Source organism: Monomorium pharaonis, chromosome 6 (assembly GCF_013373865.1).
Source record: "Monomorium pharaonis isolate MP-MQ-018 chromosome 6, ASM1337386v2, whole genome shotgun sequence".
NCBI classification, from domain to species: Eukaryota; Metazoa; Arthropoda; class Insecta; order Hymenoptera; family Formicidae; genus Monomorium; species Monomorium pharaonis.
Window position 1 is genome coordinate 759,690 of NC_050472.1, and position 19,094 is coordinate 778,783.

Genomic DNA, 19,094 nt, shown 5'->3' on the forward strand with positions numbered 1-19,094 from the left:
ATTTCGAATTCACGCGTTTTATATCGCGCGAGCCAAATATAAACGTGAAATCCAAGATACATTACATTCCGATAAAATATAAAGGGCGGTATTTCCTTGGGGAATAAAATATGATTAAACGACCATCAGAAGTGATATCCGAAAGGAGGATGTTGCTCAACAAAGGGCGTATTCTTCGTGGCTCAATAGCCCAGGACGAAAACGAGGCTTTGTGCCGGCGGAGGCCGGCGAGTGTGTGCCGCGCGGAAGGGAGGCAGGAAGGCGACGAGAATGGAAAAATAAACGTAGCGATGATGCCCCGAGTTTGAAACAATTAACATAACAAAGCGAGGCGAGGCCGAGCGGGGCGAGGCGAGGTGAGAGGCGGTCGGAAAGGGAGGATACGTCGAGCAAAGGCAGGAGGAAACGCGGGCGGCGTTTCTCTTGAGATTTTTGGCACCGTTTCCACCGTCGACGGCAGCCTATTCCAACTTGTGGTATTCGAAAACATTTTCCCCGACCGGCGTAAACGGATCCGACGTGAACAGCTGAAGGGCCACACGGCGTGAAGAAACTTTCCTCCGTCACCTGCCGTTGTCACAGTTTTACAGCCGGTCCCGGTAATAATACGCGATACGTTATCCAAAAATTCCAGGCATTATTCTATCGTAACGCATTGGGTTAGATTTTTATCAAATCCTGCCGAAATAAACGGCAACACAAATGCTCCTCCTTATCGCGAATAACAAGAGGCAGCTGACCAAAAACTTTCGTAATCCTCGCATCTTTTCCGCGTTTAGCAATTCATGTTTCCGAATGAAGATAGTATCGTGAACAATATCATAAATCAAGCGACTTGCGACAAATATCACTTTACGTAATTTTCAAATATTTGCATCGAGAAACCAATGTAATACTTGTTTCCACTAGAGAAATTTCTCTCTCCCTCTCTCCCTCTCTATCTCTCTCTCTCTCTTTAAGAAATGGTAATAGAATGCAAATACAGTACTTGGAGGATGCAATTTTTCGTGCTTTTCGTAACGTTAAAGGGCAAACGTGATTTCTTTGTGGCGTTATATACAGTGGCATCACGTTGGATCGGGTGAGAGGAAAATTTTTCGCTGCGTTTAACACGCGCGCGTCGATCCTTCCCGCGACATCCTTCCCCTCATTTCACGTAGGCGACGTTAGTAATCATATTTGATTAAGGTGCATTCAAGGTATCATGCGTATAATCATACAAATTGCTTTGATGTGTGAGAGCTCTCTCGCTTTCGTGTCTACACGGATAAGAGCTTTTCGCAAACCCTTCGTTCATCCGTTTTTCCATCCTCTGCTGACGCTGTCGCGAGCGTGCGCGATATCTTAAAATCTTTATATAAAAAATGTTTCTTGTGTGAAAAAAAAAGTGTAAGAAGAAAAATACCGTATTAAACAGAGCAAGGAGATGCATCTCGTGGATAACGCACTCTCGCGCGAGTAAAATGATCGAATTAAAGAGTGTTTCCTAAACATTCGTGAGTTGGAATCCTGTTATTTCTAAATTAAGTCTATCAAAGACAGTAAACACCATGCCCGAAGGTCTAGCGTGAATAATGCGGTGCGCGTGACTGTGATAATTATTTAACCCTCCGCTCTAGCGGCAGGTTACCTTTCCTTCCGTGCGAGATTAAGGGAGGTTATAATGACGCAATCTTGCGCTAACATTCGCAACATATTGGCGCCCAAGTAACATTTCGCGTGATTATTTAAAATTACGCGCGAGAGGGATGGCAGCCCTAATGAATATTCGCTTGTAACAGACTTTATTCCCCGAATGGAAAATAGATAACGCTTGAATTTTCTTTCGAAATGTCATCGAAGTGTCGTCGCAGAGATATATTGCGAACATATGACAACCGTGTGTGACATCTGAGAAATGAAAGTTTTACAAAGACAATATGACGTGACTGGGAAAAAACCCGGCAAGAAGAAGAAAAAGATGAATGAGGCGACGCACGTCGCGCAGAAACATGCGCCGCGTCTGACTATGCGCAGCCCTTATCTACTCGCTTTAATATCACGTGCCCTAAGTAGAACGCAGCGTTACGTACAGACGTCGCTGTTCCCGTAACACACTTCTATGAGAAGTTCCCTCCGCGAACTTTCACCATATTAACCCAATATCAGCCATATGGTTTAGAATCGGGTTAACAAGCGTTCAGCGAGGTATCTTCCCTTGCGTCGAGAGAGGCACGGGGATTATCGGCCATCAATCTGATTTAGCGCCGCTTACGCAAAATAATAGCACGGAATGCCCAATTGAGATTACACGAGCTTTTACAGACGGGCGCGGGTAAATTGAGTAAATGATTAACAAATAGTAAACACACGATACTGTCGCGAGAAAAATTTACGACTTGAAAAAAAATATGTGCCTTGAATATTTGACGTTGAGAAATATTAAAAAGATCGAACGGAAAGTACATGTATACGTCGTCCAGAAGCGGGACGTCAGTTTATCTTGTTACAGAGTTGCAGTTTTATTTCGCCCGTTCCGATCTCGATTTCCGCGAGTCGCGAATCCGTAAACTAACGACACACTTCGAGCTCGCCTTCGATCGCGACCGATTCATAAATCTGCCCGCCGTATCGTTCTCGTCCATTAGCATCTCGTCGTGCGTAGAATCGCGGCGAGGACAGCGTATCCTGCAGTTTGTCCTGGTATCGCAGTTTGAGTAACACACCGACGGTACGCGGAGGCGACCAGTCAGCGCGCCCGGTGGGAAGTATAAAATGTCAATACGTTTACCGGCGGGCCATTGTTGAGCTTGATCTATGTTTATGGGCGTAACGGCGTAGGTCGCCGTCGTCGTCCTCCTCGTAGTCGTCGTCGTCGTCGTCGTCGTCGTAGTCGTTGCATACGGAGCACAGAGAAAGCGCGAGTATCTCTTTCTGTAATGTCCCGGCCGTAATAGTACAAAGGCGGATCCTCGGTTCCCCCCCTCGTGCCCGCGAATGTATGACGGCGGCACTTTGCGAGCGCACGTGAAACATTTTGACACACGCGTGCCAAGGATTGTTCTGCGAGTTTCGAAAATTGCTATCTCCGCCTCTCAACTCTGCGCTCGCAGATATACGTGCGATATAAATAATTTAATTAATTTGTATGTCCCGACGCATGTATTATTTCAATTAATTTAATCTGTTAAATATTTTTAATTTAATTAGCGCCAGCCATAAAGTATCATTTGTTCGTGCATGTACGTAACTACGTGTGATAATAAAGAGAAGACATGCAAAAGTAATTCTGCAAATTATTATTAATTCCTGGGGAATTTATAAATGCGGCGCGGGATTAATTCCACCTTCTGCAAAGCTGTCGATAAGACCGAGGAAGATTGAGGAAGTTATTTGCACAAGACGAGAAATTACCTCCCTTCGTTCCTGCAATGTCTCGGATCCGAGCGTGTTCTCGCTATCTTATTACGCGCACGTGTCTTCGAACGTGTTGCGTTGGTGTGTGTGTGTGTGTGTGTGTGTGTGTATGTAACCCACGCCTGCGCTACCGCGATATCGTTTGTGATAATGCATGTGCCTAGTACAGATCTCCCGGTCGAACAATCATCCCCCGCTATATAGCGATAGTTCTCATTACCTTCGACTTTACACGTTCACACGCGAGATAATACCACGACCGCGAAGCTAGTCCGCGAGAATGAACGTTCTTCTTGGTCCATTTCGAAAAATTGAGTCGAAATAGTAGAAGACTGATCGTCGAATCTACGTCGTGATGTTTGAGCATTTCTTCGGATCGGGTTATGCTTCGTCTTCCACGCTTGACGCCACTCGACACGTAGAGGAAAATTGTCAGACTTAGAAAAAAGAAACAGTTGCAGCGAGTACGCTTTGTTCGATATATCGCGAGCACGTTCAACGTGAGAGAGAGAGAGAGAGAGAGAGAGGAGGGGGGGGGGGAAGAGGCGAGAAAGGAAGAGAGAAAGGGTTCCGAGGTGCCAGAGACTCGCCAGGGGAATGAAACCTGATTTAGGACTGCGGTCCAGAAATCTCCCAAGAGACCCTCCAGGCTGACCACCGCACACTCGCTTCGCTTTCCAGTGTCCCTCCGAGTGCGATCCTCGCCCTCTACCACTACTACCTTTTCTCTACCGGCTCTTCGGTGTTCCATGTCCAATGTCTCTATGTCCCTGGACGCCAACAAGTGCGACTCTTTACCAACATCGCGTCGGAAATGCGTCCGGAATACTGAAGACCCCTTCAAGTATTGCGGCGGGATATGTTACGTTACAAAAAAAAAAAAACCAACTAGAGAGAGGATAGAACAGGGGGATAATACGAATGAGATTTTCTCTGTGGTAAAGCACGTTATTTGATATTTTGTAAAAGTCTAAAGATTTCGTAAAAATAACGAATCCGATATATATTTGCTGTAAAATGCTAGAGAACAATGTGATGTTAAAGAGTACAACGTCAAGTCCCATTTAAATAAGAGCTCCTCATTTCTCGCGGAAATATTTGAAGTAGCGGGGAAAGAGCGAATTTTGATACGGGGAGACAATATCGGCGGGTGCAGAATTTTCATTCGATACGCTTATTCCATACTTGCTTCAAACTTTCCTTTGGCTCATATAATATCTAGATTCGACCGCTTTTATATCGAGTATTCTAGCGAAGCGTAGAGTGAGGAGCGGGCCGTTTCGGAGGCAAAGTTTCAGACGAGGGGCCATGGGAAAGAATGGAATAAACCGAACAGCGGAAAAAGGAGGAAGGAAGGAAGACGCTCCTGGCACAGCCTGGCGTGTAGGTTACTACGTGCCTGCTCACCGAGGCATCCCGTGACCGCGGTCTGGCTTAAGGATTCGGGTCAGGCTGTAACCTGCCTCGATTGCAAATATAAGGAAACACTTTTGGTGGCTGCCAAAACCAAAACTCAAGTAGCACCGGGCGCCGAGTGTACACGACGCGACGAAAAAACGCGAAAATTTAATCGACCGCTGCCGAACCGATTCTCTCGTTCCTATCCTGCAATTTCCACCGCGAGGATGTATATATATATATATATATAGCTCCTTCGGAAATCCGTAAACCTCCCGCCACCACTGCTCGGAAGCACCGAAGAAGATAGCTTACCACGTTGCTCAATCTGACCGAAAATCTGTAACCTTTAAACTTTTCCCAGCTCTCCCACTTAGCCATTTCCCTTTCGGAGCACGAATTTTATGCCCACAGTATTTACGCGAAATATGGAAATATACCACTGATATATACCATTAGAATATCGTCAGGATTAGTTTTGCTGAAAATCTTATTTTTACAAACGGAACATCCACGTAATAACGTTGTTCGTAAAATAATATTGGCAAAATTCATTATCGTCGTAAGACATACCCGTGCATTACGCCCCGGACTCGTGAAAAATACGCGTTTCGCTCAAAAACGTTCAAAGCATGCAATGTCACGGAAAAATAGCACACCCTTTGTCACCGGATATGAATCTTATTGAGCATACTTGGAATATGCTCCCGCAGACGGCGGTGCAAGAATGCACCCGCGAAGCGGCGAAAGCTCGCAGCTGCAGTCACTGAAGAATGGGCCGACATACCGCGAGAAGTTCTTCGCCATCTTTTTTCGAGGCTCGCGCCGTCATGTAAAATTGTGGAGGTAGAAAATGTAAAATTCGTGCGAGCCGGCGGATATTAAAACGAGGCTAGCCCACGGAGCATAAATCGTGTCAAGTATCTACGCAATAACTTATCCCTTTTCATTTCCATCCTTCGCGCCCTTCATAAATAGATATACAGCGAGCGATGCAAAGTAGCTCTTCCCGCGGAAAAATAACATCCCACTGCCATTTCGGGCACGTAGACCCAAGCATTTCTACTGATTCTACTGAAGGAAGCAGAGTAACAAAATACTTTACGAGTAATTTAAAAGGCACATGCCATTACGGATCGCCTAATTGTTAATCACACACTAATTCTACTAGACAATTAGATATGAAGAAGCTTTGCTCTTCATAATTTTATAAACAGCGTGTACATGTGTGTTCTTATTTTAAAAACTATTAGAAGCTGTACCTATAATTACATGAAAATAATACAACTCTATCTCTATAGGGACTGCACCTAGACTTTACGGAAATTAATGAAAATGACGCGTGTGTCGCGCGCATAGACCGCCAATGGAATCTTTTTTGGACTACGTTCTCGATACCTGGCTGATAGAGATAGAGGTCCGCGGCGCGCGGCCACACAATCGCCGAGCGCTCCACGCTGCCTGGTTGATTCCGCGTACCAGCGGATCTCGGAAGTCCCACGAAGAGTCGTAAGCCGACGAGTGAGCCGCCCGTGTCTCTCCTCTCACACAGTCGTGGTCACACAGTCGCGCTCACGAGTCGTTCGCTTCCAACGTGTCCACGTTGTCCCCTTCGACGGAATGGTCGCGATGGTCGTGCGTCGTCATCCCTCTCCTTCTATTCGCGACATGTACGCTTCGTTCGTCGACGGCGGAACGGAAAACGCGTCGTCGTCGTCGTCGTCGTCGTCGTCGTCGTCGTCGTCGTCGTCGTCGCGCACAAACGAAACACGCCTGTCCTCGACACAATTAGCGAACACTCACCGGATATAGTTCACGTTCACGTGCGAATTAACGTCGAGCGTGATGCCCAGAGGCACCATGAATATCGAGTACCGGAGTCACGGAGGCGCGAGGGGAATTCTACTTACTCGCGTGCGAATCACACACGGCCGACGTGTCTAAACTAAATCTACGCGCGGAGTGTACGCGAGGGTAGCACGACCACGAGCGCCGCCGGCACGCAGTCCGACGACCACGTGAGCTAAGAGCGATCCGATCCAACTCCACGTGTCCCCGATCCCCGAGATCCTGAGAACCGGGCCTCGGCCTGGGCCCTGCGAAAACGACGAGTTAATCACGCGCGGAGCAGCCCCGGATTAAGGAGCGAATCTCGTGTCTTGAAACGAAGAGGGGGGAAAAAAAACAGCACACTGAATCGTAAGCTCGCGGTTCGAATTCAGAGAGGTACAGCGACGTCGCGCGCGCGCGTGGTCAGTACTCGTTACGTTTTCAACACCAACGTCACGAGCGAAACATCAATAACACCACCACCACCGGTACGCGGGGGAAATTTCACCGTTTCGCAATAACTCGCCACCCCGTTGTCCCCGCAACGAATGCTCCTCGTGCTAGGTGTCACTCGACTCTGAGACACTGATACCGCCGGCGAGAGCGTCGTTCGCGTGGCTACCGACCGTCCTCCGCCTCGTCGTCGTCGTCGTACACATCAAGGAGAAAGGTCCGCGTCACTTCGGAGCAGAGTGACGTGCGGACGCCGGGCCAGCCGCGGGAAGAAAATCGCGCGGGTTTTCGTCGAAGCGGCTGCTGGCGGCTGGCGGCGACGACGACGCGTCCTCTCTCACCGGGATCCTCGTAACGTGTCCAGGTATCGTCCGCAGATCCCTCCGGATCACGAAACGGAGGATGATGACGACGACGGAGAGGAATGAGAGGGGGGAGGGGGGATAATGAGAAAGCTACAACAAGCTGCGTGTCTCAGCTGATCGTCGTGTACGATCAACGACGATATACAACTCGTGCACTCCGGCAAACGACGCCGCTTCCTTTACCAAAACGTGGAGATGGTGTACACTGCGGTCGCTCTCCGCACACTGAGAATAGCTGACGTCATGAGCCCACCACGCGGAGGTGGTCTCGCGAGCGACGGTTTCGCGCCGGCGCCCGCGGCGGCTGCAATCCCTATAGGCACACACAGTGCCAGTACAACCCTGCGCGCCAGTGTGCTTCTCTTTCTCTCTCTCTCTCTCTCTCTCCCTCCCCCTCCCTCCCTCTCACTCTCTCTCTCTTTCTCTCTCTCTTTCTCTTTCTCTCTTGCTCGCTCGCTCACTCGCTCTCTTTCTCGTCAGTACTGACTACGTATATATCTCATCTACCAATACCATCGGCGCGACTCGTTCCACCTACGAACGGAGTAACGGTTTAACCGTCTACGGAGGAGCTAACACCTAATGGGGTTTTACGTTACGTCACGTTGGGCACGGTCAAAGAGAACAAACCCGTGCTGCTGCTTCCGCATACTGGATCAATTTCGAGACAGAAAAACGAGAACGCTGTGACTAGTAATTGATTGTAACACGTGCATATCGTAATCTCAAGTGTGCCTGATCTTGCATGCGATTCAGATGTAATTTATGGTCTTCGGGACGTACAAGTACTAATACGAACAGTACGATAAAAAAAACAAGATATGTAAACACATTAATGTGTCACACAATCAAGACAAGTCGAAATTACTTTCTACAGTAAAGAGATAGTAAGCTGCACAATACATTTATTATATATTAGTCATAAAAATATTTATATATATAATTACAAAACAAATTCTAATAAACAATATACAGATATCATAAATTAACAGGATGCAGAAATATCTATGAAATGTTCAATATATAATAATGAAACTGTCGGAAGCTTCACGAATTCATAATTCTATTTGATGTAAGTAGTAAAAGCGGAATGTTCTCAGACATGTCAGCGAGTACATTCCGTTTCAGTCTAATTATTCTAATAACTTATTATTAAAATGTGTTTGACAGAGAGAGAGAGAGAGAGAGAGAGAGAGAAAAAGATAAATGTGACAAATAATAAATATAATCTTATTTTTAGATAAATGAATAAGGTAAAAGCGCCGAAATTTATTGAGCGATAAAAATTATATATGACTATAACTTTATGCGATTATTAATAAAACAGTTCATGTATTAATATTAAATCATTTCGTATGTTATGCAATTATTTTTGTCATCCTCGCGTCAATTAATAATCATTCATTGTAAATGTACCATGATGTTAAAATGACCGCGTATATATTATGAATGAAATACATTTAATGAAAAGATTTAATAACGTATATCATCGGGAACGATAAAGCACGAACTTCTTGTCGGGCGGACAACGCGATATTTTATCCATACTGATTTGAAAACAAAGGGATAAAACCGATTGGCCGTTGGTCTTGCGGTATTATCCATGATCCTCAAACTGATCCTCCACAAACAGGAAACCCACGGCATGAAATTCCGAAGAGAAAGCTTGGGAGCCCTATCGGACCGCCGTTATGGGTGGAAAGTTTTGGTAGAAGTTTCTTCTCCAACTCCGTCAACTCCATAGGAAACGACGGAGAAGTCCGAATCCGAGATGAAGGATCGGCAAAGATGACTCCGCGAGAATTTGCAAAAGTAGACAATTTCAGAAGAGAAAGAGAAAAAGAGGCGAATATTTGGTACTAAATATTATCCTACATGGATTTTTGACACTTATATTTATGCGACAATTGTCGAGCCGCATCTATTAGAAATTTTCGACAAGCGATTCGTATAGAAAATCATTCCGACATATTTCAATTATTATTATTATACTGTTATTATATTAATACTATTGTAATATTATTATCATATATTAATTAAATTACATATTTAAAATTAAATTTCTATTAAAATTATATTTGTGATATATATATATATATATATATATATATATATCACAGATGGTTTTTTTTTCATATTGTGCTTAATCAAATTCATATAAATCGCAAATTATATTTCATTTTTATGTAGATATCTGATGTTTAAAATAAAATTACGTGCATTAAATTCAATTACTTGTTCCCAGATTTCCATTTTCCACTTCAAAATTGATCTTACCGAGGTAATGTCCAATCGATAAACGAATTAAATCGGGACGCCACAAGCAACGTACCGATATTATAAGACGCAGGCTCGTCATGAGCGAGCAGCTCGATTTAAACAGATGTCAGTCAGTATGTGGGTTGACGCAGCATGCTGGGAGCAGAAATGTTGAGGGTCTAAGGAAGGAAAAGAAAGAGAGATAGGAAGCTCGCAAGAGAGAACAGCCACCCGTCAATCTCGCTCTCGTTCCATCTCCATCGCTCAATCCCTCTTTCTCCCTCATTCACGGTCGCCGGTGGCGTTGGGCGGGCTGATGGTAGGAGGTGGATGGAAATCAATAGCCCTGAATAATGAACCCCAAGGCAGCACCCTCTCTCCGCTCTCCACGGTCTGGAGCAGTCTCTCATGCATCCTCTCGTTCGAAAGCGGGAGGGAGCGCGCGCGCGAGAGAGAAAGGGGGAGCGAGCGAGCGAGAGAGAGCGAGAGAGAGAGAGAGAGAGAGAGAGAGAGAGAGAGAGAGAGAGAGAGAGAGAGAGAGACATGGGGTGTTCTCGCTTCCTCTCTTTTCCTCCTCTTCTTCCTCCTTCAATCTTCTTCGCCTCTCCTCGCTAGCGGAGGCCCTACTGAACCCTTCTCCTCTTCCTCCTCCTCCTCCTCCTCCTCGCAGCCCGAACGGAGGTGTTTGTGTCCTCTCCTAGTCCCCAACTTTGCTACGAGACCCCCTCGAACCCAATTCGGATAACCGACGGAAGGGAACGAGAAGGAGGAGGAGGAGGAAGAGCAGGAGGACACGGAAAATGATTACCCTCCTCCCCTTCCCCCTTCATCTCATCCCCCCACGACGGATCGATGGTCGTCGAGCACCTTAGTTCGTGATTCTCCTAGATTCGGATCAATACCTACTTTAGCATTGCAATAAAATGGTTGGACAGCGCGTTATGATAGCGCCCGTGCTGTCTCTCTCCCTTCTACTCTCTTATCGAGTACCTATCGAGAAAGCTATTTTGCCGGCACTAAATTTATTTGCGATTTTGCTTGGCGTGAGACGCGTATATTATCGACAACGACGGAAACGCAGCAGTCAACGAGGCGGGGAGGGGAGGGGGAAAGGAGGGAGGAAAGAGTTTACAAAAATTAATCCGATATTTTTGATCGCGAATAATAAACTCTCATTGCGGCATAATCGCGCTTTAATGCAATATCGGTGTAATTGATTGTAGCGTCGGCGAAGCGACGGCCCGTACTACCGGCCTCTGATTTCTTCATCTAGCGCTTTCGATAACGATGGTTAGAATAAATAGACCCGTCAATTTACATAGTCGTTAACGAGCATGCCTGGCAGACCCTTATCGGTTCCGTAGCTCCTAAACCTCCTGACCTAGCCAACACGTTCTACGTTTTACCCCCATCCCCCTCCCCCCCTCAACATTCTCCTTTACCGTGTGCTCCAACAACGCGATGGCTTCCCCTAGCAATACACTACTCTGAATCTTTATCCGCGGAACAGAGCGCTTATTAAAGATCGATCGAGAGCCCCGTGACGTCCTTTATCCGCGTTATCGCATTGGATATAACTTGGAAATCCAGAAACGCTTGGCGCGCTCGCCACATACATAATTTATTTGCTCGGAGAACCGCAGCGTACGACGCCTTGTAGTAAGGCGACACGTACTTTTATCGCAACTTAAATTTGATTGATTCGATTGAATGGCAAATATTTATTATCGCCTGTCGGAACATGGAACCACAATATGCAAAATTAAGATCTTCTTTTTCTAGTAATCGCATTAAGAATGGACCAGGGAAAAATTGTGATTTTCTTTATACACTTATATCCTTGCGTTGTCTCTTACATGCGGTACACGCGCGTCATGAAAATGTGCAGTTCTTCTTAAAGTTTTCCTTATTGAAGATTCGGATCACCGACGAGAAAGAGAGAATGTTATCTTAAGCAATCAAACGGATCATTGTACTAGTCTTCTTCTTTTCTCAAAGCCAAAAGAGAGCTTGGGGCGGTTCTACGGAACTATCCCTCGGTAAAGGCGGGCTGGTAACGACTATGCAAATTTCATTTGGCCCGGCCCAATTCTTCACACACGGAAGATTAAGACATTAGACTGCGAGAGGAAGGAGAGGGAGGCACGTCCTAAACTGAAGAGTGAATATAGACGGCGACGAGGGAGTAAAAGACTCTTGCTACCGGGGAAGGTACGACGTTCCTCCTACAGTCTCAATTATATCATGCACTAAGCTATAAATCACTTTGTGTGTGCGAACCTAAAACGACGACGCTAATATTTAAGTTGCGCATGAAAATTCGGCCGTTCGCGTGCATCGTATAAAATAATTTCGGTAGGCAGTGATTATCACGTTTAAGGTTTAACCACGTACAAATATAGCCGTTGTTCGTGCAGTGAACGGCGAGAGTGTTCGTTGGTTTTGCGCAAAAACGCGATAACATCGTATTTCTGAAATACAAATTACAGTAAACATTATTTGGTACTTAAAAAAAAAGCTGCGCACGGAAAAAGTTCAGTACATATTTTAATCTGCACATAACGCTGGCCTGTGTCGTACAGGAGCGAAAAAGTTTCTTTTATCGTTTTGCGCTATGGCATATGTAAAAATATTTTATATAAATAAAAATTGTTATTTGTTTTATTGTAACAGAGTATGATTGCTTATGATTCCTAAACCTTTTATGGAAAAATGGATTTTAGTTTTTACTTTTGGAAAACTATATTAGATACTGTATATGTATGTATTAATTCATTCTTTCATATATATATATATATATATTTATGAAATATGTATATATATGCAAAGTTTTTATATGAAATGCAGAAAGAACTACTTTTCATCTTTCAATGATTAATTATTTTTGTTCTCAACAATCCAAGATGTTATTGTACCTGTATGTACAAGCTTATCGAAATAAGAATAATTTTCAAGGTAAAAGATGTTTTGAATGCAACAAAAACCCCTAAAAAGTTCCCGTTCCCTTGCGAATGAATCCTGACGGTACCGCTGGCAACCGCAATGCGCGCGGATTTTGCGTCCGCCGGAACAACGAACGGCGGGAAATGCAGCGGCAGGTTATGCTTCCCATCTCGAGATCCTACCTCCCGTCGCTGCCTCGATGGGAATTCCCATTCTTCGCGTTCGACGGCCCGGAATTTTCCGGCGGGCGGCTTCGGCGGGCGGCCTGAACTTCTTCCCTCCTCCGTGCCGTGCGAGAGCGTAATTTTAGTTTGATACCAGCGCAATAGCCGTGCGGCCTGTCTGCTCTCCTTTCGATGTAATAACGAAAGACCAGGAGCGGGGGAGAGGGAGGAATGAAAAGGACAGAAAGAGAGAAAGAAGAGAAAGGCAGCACTACTTATCCCCCGTATTTTCCTTTACAGCGACTCTCCTTGCCCCCGATCGAGACAAAGCCGCAGGTATTACCTTATTTCCCCAGCGTCTTTCCCCTTCTATCGTGCAAATCCTTCTTACGCGAGTGTTCGCCCATAACCCACTCCACCATCTCGGGCACTCGGCTTCCTCGCTCCTTTCCTTTCTTTCTCTCACCTGATGTTTACGTCGGAACAACCTATTCGCATATTATATTCTCAATGGATTTTCGTATTCTTCATATGTCCACACAGGACAAGAGACTATCAATATGTAGAGTAGAAGCATAGCGGAAGTGAAGCGCGATGCGACGATAAAAGAATGTTAGGCATTATATTCTTTTCTTCTTCGTATTCTCGTAATTATAATGGATAAAATTGTCACGCAAAAAATGTGATTTTATTATAAGTATGTTGTTCCATATTAAACTTTCGTTTTGAATCCAGCTTCGGTAATCATAATAAAATCTTGTTTTATTCCAACTCTCTAATATTTACGTAGTATTACACGCTATATCGTGCATTAGTTTCCGCGCAGATAAGAATCGTTTGATCATGCAAAGAATATCGTCGACAGATTTTCACGTGACAAGCGGATAAAACGTTTCATCATGAACGCTAACATTGTCGTATGATCTCACCAATTCCCAATGAGCGAGAGTGCGATGTATGTGCTCTCGATCGATCGGTCGGACAGGACGGAAAGAGAGACGGATGTAGAGAGCCTGCGGCAAAAAAGTAGGATAACATACGTCCGTGCACGCGACGGGGGAGACCGACAGACGAACGGACAGCCCTCGTGTACCTCGCGCCTGAGAGAACGAGAGGGAGAAAGAGAGACAGAGAGAGAAAGGGAAAGACAAAAGGAGAAAGAGGGAGAAGGGAGATTGCGGAAGGGTCGCGGTGGTGGGGGCTGGTTGCCATTGTAATGGCGTGTGCCATGGTCCCCATGTGCCAACCACCCCGGCAGCTGAGCCCTCTGGTACGCTCTGCTGTTAAATACGCTGAAACGAGCAAACCATTCGCGAGAGTTAAACTCGTAGTTATCACTCGAATCGATATACTATATATATCTGCGAATCTCTCTCTCTCTCTCTCTCTCTCTCTCTCTCTCTCTCTCTCTCTCTCTCTCTCCTCTCTTTCAAATGCATCCTCTTTAAATTCTCCCCGTGGACGAGGTACTCGTAATTGAAAGAAAATGCGCCCATTTTGTTGAATCCTCATTGAATTGCCAGTAACACCGAAATCTTCATCTATTGACCACTCTGGGAACCAAGCGCTTTCCTCTTTAAAGATTACGGTAAATCGTGAGATCGCGCGATTTTATCCCGGGCGGAGCTAGCCGAGCGATCTTTCACGGCAAAATACGTAACTTGATTAATAAATCGCGAATGAGTCGTAATACGAATTGCGCGAATATCCGTGATTGTGGCGAAACAACTGAATTATTTCCTTATTCGCCTTCGGAGCTACAATTCAGCGCGCTCATTAGTACGTACAGCAACGCTGGCAGCGGGACAAGGGAGAACAGAAACGACGGGAACGCCTCTCGAATACCGACGACGAGAGGTCACCCAAGTATCGTAACTACCCAGTAATTAAGTACGGATGCCGAAGTGGCGGCCAATGGAGCGGCCACCGGAATAAAGAAGATGCAAAACGGATTCTCGTCGACGAAGGTGGAGCGGTACTTTTCCCTTTTCTTCTTTGGTTTTTTTTTTTATTTTTTATTTACTCCCAGTCGTAATTCAATCCAAGGACGAACGTGCCACAAAAAGAGCGAGGTGAAGGAGAGTAACTAGACCGAGGGTAGGTCACTGTGTCTCGAGACAGCGAGCGAACAATGGCACCGTTGCGAAATGAACGTAACGTTTGCTTGCGTTTGGGATGGCGCGAGCGAGAGAGAAACGACGGGGGGGGGGGGAGGGAGGGAGGACTAAATAGGAGGCATAAATTGATAACAATAACGAGAAGCTGGAAATCCGCGGGTGTACGAGGCGCGGACGGTAGATAAGAGACGACGGTAGTAAGAGAACGAGGCGAGCCGGGGAGAGACGCGGCGCGCACAGCTGGGGGAATCAAAATATAATTACACAAAGGTAAGCCGTAACACGGAGACAGAATCGCGGGGAAATAGACGGGTCTCATTAAAATTGGAGAGCTGTTTCGAAACTGCGAGACTGCCGTGTCGGTTGCAGCCTCGTCACCGTCGAGCATTACCTTTTCCCTAACTCGGCCCGGCCTCTCCTCGTCCCTTCGCGCCCTCCCACTTTCGTGCCGCGGTGCTCCCGTGAAAGGTTGAAACAAAAAGAAAACTTTCCCGCGCCGCTCGCAGACGGTCGTTAAGGAACAACTATGTAACGCACCATCCAACAACGTTCAACGATTTTTGCGATTGCGCATCTTGCCGTTTATTATAAATGTCGTACATATATACGAGTACGTCCGATCAGCCATTAGAAATTAAACTTTAGAGTTGAGTTTAGAGAGTTGCAGACAAATAATTTTGAAATTTATATAGCTATTATATTAAACCCTGCTAAATTATTTATCTTGTTATTCGCTAATTAATCGAAATAATCTTGCAATTACAACTTTCTAATTACGAGGCACATAAATAAATTAGTCCACGAGTCAATTCACGGTGTGTACATACGAATATTATTATAATATCACGCAAACAACTATGCACATTCGTTTTATTTTTTAACGATGAATATTATCTCGCGTAGCACTGTAGCAATACAAATTTCCAGCAACATATTTTCAAAATTACTGAGACTGCAGTGCAGTTGATTCGTATCCGTGCAGATTTAAGTCCGCATGATATATGTAGACACGGATTATTTGATTTAGTGGACGTGCGTCAATGCGAGCGAATGCATTTGATTCGACGTTGATAAAATCATTCCCCTCGCCTACCGTTTGTTCCACCGAATGTGAGCCAGATCGATATACGCTGGTTCGGCGATATGTTTCGGTGCAAAACTTTCCCGTGACCATCAAAAGTATTTATTCCTAAAGGATATATCTGCACAGTTGCAATTTAATTAGTATTACTGAGCGACACGCCTTAAAACGCGGAATAAAGTTAATTAAAAAGCCAACGGTTTGATTTGACGATCACGATTATAAAATAAATTACAAAATCTGAAAAGATTATAATTTTCAGCTTAAAATTACTTTCGGCTTTTCCGCCGTGAAAATCTCTACCTCTAGAAAAAATACTGTTTCAATTAATTTTACATTATTAGAAAATATATGCATAGCGTCTTAACGGAATTTTGTAATGCACATGTCGTTCAGAATTTTCCTCGATTTTTCCGTCGGGAAACAACGGAAAGTCGTGGACATCGAGCGGCGGCGGCGGCGGCGGCGCGGCGAAGTTGGAAGGGAGGATAATTCGAAAGATTAACGAGCTATTTCCAGGCAAAAACTCGAACGACCATTCGTCAACCATAAATTCCGCATGCCTACAAAAATAAAAATGCGCTCAGCCCCCCTCCTCCCCCTATGGTGCGCCGGGATTGTGTGCAGCTTATCGGCCGGATATTTATTGTAAAATACCTACGTTTCCATCCTCCCTCCCCCCTTCGGTCTGACGCTACGGTCAGGCAAGCGGATTGCGGCCATTTTTCCTGCAAATTAAATAAACGGAGGCCGCCGAAGGGCTACGTCGGCGGCCCGGGGAGCAAAAGTCTACCGTTATTTCCAGGACCGGCGAATTTCTAACCGCGAATTTTTATGCGGCAGCCGCATCCCGAGTGCTAAGCTTTATACGGCTACGTGGACAAGTAGCGTTTGAAATTTTCGCCGCGATATCGCGCGCGTCCTCCATTATTGATAAGTATCGAATAACATGACTTCTCCATTACAAAATCGGCTGCGGAATAACGAAGGCGGACCGCCGGGACCAAATTTCCCGCGCGGAATCGCCCCCGGCGGCGCGCTCGGCTTTCCGACTGATGTACAATTCATGAAGACGATTCGAGCGCGCGTCTCGAAGCGCGTTGTCTCATTTTTCCAAATACCCCTCTAAAATCCCAACCGTATCCGTAATACCGGGCGCGGCGACGGTAAAGCTTTTCCTCCTCTGGCGTCTCTCTCTCTCTCTCTCTCTCTCTCCGTTCTTTTGCGCGTATCGCTCACGCCCTGCCCGCACCTCTTCGCCGGCGTCACACGATGGTATCGCGTAACACGCTCCTGTCGTAATTCGAGCACCGGGGATCGAATGGTGGCGTTGGATAGCCCGTTCCCGAGAAGAGGCTGTGACTGGTAACCGGGCACGTCGGTGTTAAAGTTTCCCCGTTTCCGGGACAAGTTTCCGCCGCGGAAACAGCCCGAAACGCGTCCGCGAGCGCTGTCTCATTGTATCAGATCCGTGGACGTCTGGATTGCGCGCGGGGGGAGGGGGGGGAGGGGGGGGGACGGATGAGAGGCGACCGAGAACGGGGAGGAGGAAACGGCGCGCGGTAGGGTGTTGCACCGACGGCAGAGCCGATCAAAGGGGCGCGGGGAGGATGGCTTACGGTCGACCAACAAAGGCCGTCGATCGTCGACGTCGGCTCATCCTCTCGGCGATCGACGTGAATGCCCGCGAAATTTATTGTTTCGCCGCGGCTTAGCACGCTCTCGCACCCACACGATCCCTTCCCTTCCTGACTTCCCTTCCGCTATACAGCCCCTTCGCGCGTCCCTCCCTTCTCCTCTCTCTCTCTCTCTCTCTCTCTTCTCTACGCGACCCTGACCGCGGCCCCCGGACGCCATACACCACGTCGCGGGGGACAAAAGAATAAATCCTGATTAATCTCTCGGTCGCGCTTCGAAAGCCGCCGAGGGTGCCGTCGCTTGCCTCATCGTTACCGTCGGAATTACGCTTCACTCGGCGCACGAGTTCTACGTGTTCTTGCGCGGCTGAAAAATTAATGAGCGCCCGGCCGCTTGGATTTAGTGGCTGGCGACTGCGGTGCTTCGTAAAAATAATTTTGTAACGTTAGCGCGCGACGTCGCGCCGCCGGTAAATGACATCTCGCTGAACGCGGGTGTCCCCTAATAGTTTCCCACCGCTTAAAACCGGACGTAAGAACCGGAGTAGAAAATTTTTCTACGTCGCTGATATTTCTTTCGAAACAAAAAAAAATTTTTTTTTCGCCTATTATCGCGCTGGCGTTCACTCGATTTCCAGAAGGACGGACATTTCGTGCATGAATAAAAATGATAAGTCATTTTGATAAGGAAGAGGAGGCGCGGTAATTTATTTACGCAACAAATTCTACTTTACCCTTGTGTATTCCCGTGTATTTATCCTTAAGGACGGTAAATTCGTAAATCTGCCAAATTCCTCGAACATCGGACGGAGCGCGTCCTCTTCGAGATGACGTGGTATTTGCCCGACGAAGAGCTTGATGGCGCCCTCGCCGTTGCTTGAGGACGAGGCTGGCGACGTCGACACCGGTATCAGCATTTCTCAGCTTGAGCGAGATGAAGTTTTACCAAGTCACCTCGCCTATCGCAAATTTTGCCTTTCAAACGCACTCGGATCACTCGCCTCGCTCTTTTTTCCTTTCGCCCTCAAAGGCGGACACCGATCACCCACGTGGCCTCGAGCGACGTGGCGCTCGTTGATTACTTATCGCCACGCGCATAAAGCACGACCGCGACGGAGCCAGTGAGTACTTGACACGTGAAGGGGCCGAGGAAGGAAAGGGGGAGGGGCACTAACCGTCACGGAGGTAGTCGTTAACTCTCGTCTTCGAGGGAGTGGAAGGTTGTCGTGAAACGGTGGCGTTATTCGCCGAAAACGGTAGTCACGAAGAGCGGCGAGGAGCTAACGGGCGGTCGGTAGGGTGGTTTTAATCAAGAGCTCGATAAAAAATACACGATAGCGTAAGGAACGGAAAGCAGAGCGTGGCGTGGGGACGAGGGAGAAGGAGAGAGGGACGCAGAAACGAGATAGAACCACCGTAAAGAGGGTGGAGAACGGCTAATGCGGAGAGCA